The sequence below is a fragment of the Osmerus mordax genome, chromosome 27 (assembly GCF_038355195.1).
Source record: "Osmerus mordax isolate fOsmMor3 chromosome 27, fOsmMor3.pri, whole genome shotgun sequence".
In the NCBI taxonomy this organism is placed as follows: Eukaryota; Metazoa; Chordata; class Actinopteri; order Osmeriformes; family Osmeridae; genus Osmerus; species Osmerus mordax.
In genome coordinates, this window is record NC_090076.1 from 855,178 (window position 1) to 858,215 (window position 3,038).

Sequence of the window (3,038 nt, forward strand, 5' to 3'; positions counted from 1 at the left end):
ATAGAGAAATAGTCCTCCTTGATAGTAACACACAGACAACATGGGAGAGATGCTGGAGGGTGGCAGCAGCATAATAATACAACAACTGGGAGTGAGTGTAGGAATGTCCGTGCTGCATTATAATACCGCCTTATTGGACGTGGGCCAATGGGCTTGAAGCAGGCTAACACAGGTGTAGTTAATGAGCGTAATGAGGCGCACTGCCCAAGTGCCATGCCTGAACTAGGCTTCGCTCATTAAGTGCAATATTTGACCATGTATTGTTTCATTAATAAAGAGGATACATACTTTTTGTGAGGTACGACAGACATTTTCCACTAAACAAAACGTCTACAAAAGAGTGATAAATTATAGAGAAACATAGATCAACAACACCATCTTAAAGACACCGAACATATATTAGAGCTCAGTGTAGTCTATCATTCAGTATGTGGAAAAACAAAACAAAACTACAGCCTTGCTGTGATTCAAAATGACGTTCATGGCTCAACAATCTACAAGGCTCTGCACAAAAAGTGCCTTTATGGCAAGAAAGGCTTGGCTGAAAAAGATTGTCCATAAAATGTCTTCTGGAAGATATTTCAAAAATGTGGTTAAAAGTATTGTGGTCTGATGAGACTAAAGTATAACTTTGGCTTGAAATGTACGTGTAGCATAAATCTAACACTGCCCATCAGCCAGGTAATACCATTCATACTAAAGTATGGTATTCATGGAATCATGCTCTCTGGATTATTTTCAAAAGCAATCTGAAATCTGGATTTGGCAATCTTGGATTAATGGTAACAAAGTTTGTCTCACACAGCCAGAGCAACACTGGAGTTGCTTAAATGAAGAAAATATATGTCCATGAGCAGCCCAGTTACAGTCCATACCTTAACCCCTTTGAACATCTGTTGCAAAACATTAAAACGGACTCCACGACCATTCCATAATCTGGCACGGGAACCTGGCAGGAATGGACAAATCTTGATCCATCACATTGTGAAAAATATGCATTCACATTGCGAAACAGACGTATTACCTGCGATAGCTGAGAGATATGGTTCCACTGATCAAGAGGAATTGTTTAAGTAAAAAAATAATTGCGAGTATACTAAAGTGTGGCATTCATAAATTCCAAGGTAGTGGGAATTATTTGTGTAAAACAGTGAGGGCTCAATACTTTTTCAAAGTGCTGTATCTAGGTTGTTTGAGTAGGTATTTTGTGGCTTACAACAATATTATTAAATATGCATTAGTGTCATTGCATATTAACAATTATTTCAGACGTGACATGGAAAATAAGTTATGAATATCTGATGAGACACGATTCTCAGAACAGACAAATATATAAAAGCCCAAGAAAAGTGAGATGTTCCTCATTTTAAATCATCATCAAAGTCATTTTTGGCATGATTTGCATGTACATTCTAGTATAAGCTCAGTCATATTTGGCATTGTAAACGCCAAATAAAAATGCATTGCCATTTGGGGGGCTCAGTAAATCCATACCTGTAAGTAATTGCAGTGTTCTGAGAAAATAAAAAAAGGCCCTTAAAAACAAATGCACTAATGTTGACCAAAATATTTATTATATATTCGATGCACATGGCTGAACCTAGCTAAAAAGCAAGGAGGAATGCATGTGGAATGAATGTGTCAATATCGCCTTAAATTCTAAGACTAAGATTGTAAAGAATGTCACCATGCTGATATGTTTATCAAGCTTGCCACAAATTAGTTTAAGATGAGAAAAGCTATGGCATTTCTATTTACTGTATTTTTCGGAAATAAAACCAAGGCTTGTCCCCCGATTTTACAGTTTTGTGGTTGTACGGCTTATATTTCGAAGCGGCGTATATCCCGGTTTTAGAACAAAAAAGTGCCTTTGTCCCAAAATCTCTACAGACCATGCAGCTAATTGAATGCTCTACACTGGAACGGGGGCTTATTGAAAGAGGAATTATTTACTGTGTCGTCTCAGTTACAGTATCAGGGCTTGGAAATACAGTGACTTGCTAAAGTAGGCAAACGGCTAGTAGAACATAACATTTCATAATAATTTCAGTAAATCAAACAGCTGCAAGACCCAGTGAAATGTTATATACAGCTAGCAAACCAATGTTAGCTAGCATCGCTAACGAAATTGGCTAATTCAACTTCGGTAGGTTATCCTCAGGATTTGCAAGATAGCTAAACTTATACTATATCTAAAATAATTTTGACATACTATCCACAACCGAAGTGTGTTACGGCATGCTGTAAAATCGCCTATAGCCTACTCGTGCATTGCTTGGTATCATTGTTCCCGTATCAAGTGTGGCATATATTCCAGTGTGGGTTATAATCAGATTTACAAACACAAAGCTCCCATTCTGGTGGGGTGCGGGTTGTTTTCCGAAAAATACGGTACATCATAAAGAAATGTTAATACAGGCATGTTTACAAGATGTTGATGATTAATCAAGCTTGATGATGTGGTATTTCATTTGAGTACTTTTGTTGTCTTAATACAAAGGAGTGTTAACTTAAGAGTAAACAAAATATACCTGATATAACCAGGTGTCATGTGCACCTGTTTTGCCTGAAGAGAACAGACTGAGGGATACTGTAACGATCTGTCTAGTAACAGTATAAAAATGATAATAAATAAACAAAATCATACAGTGAACATATCAGTAGCTGTTTTTCACCATTTGGTTACAAAATACCTGTTTCACTCAGTCACCCACAAATGATTCACAGCTCTTTTTAAAAATAAGAATAGCAACAGCCAATCTAATGTGCTACTGCCCTTGGAGAAAAAAAAACAATATCCAAAAAAGTAAATTAGGTTCTATTTAACTATGTCTGTATCGCTTTACATACTTCTTCAAAATATGTTTTTGTTCTCCCCTTTGCAAGTGATAGACATAGTTAGTTAATCTTGTCCACTCAATTCCTTTGGTTTCAAGGAAGCCTCCTTGGTTTGTGGATTAATTTCCAGAAGGCCTTATTTGTCCCTTCTCCTCAGGTTTGTCAAGTTCCCCCCCCCCCTTTATATACACAAGTTAGAA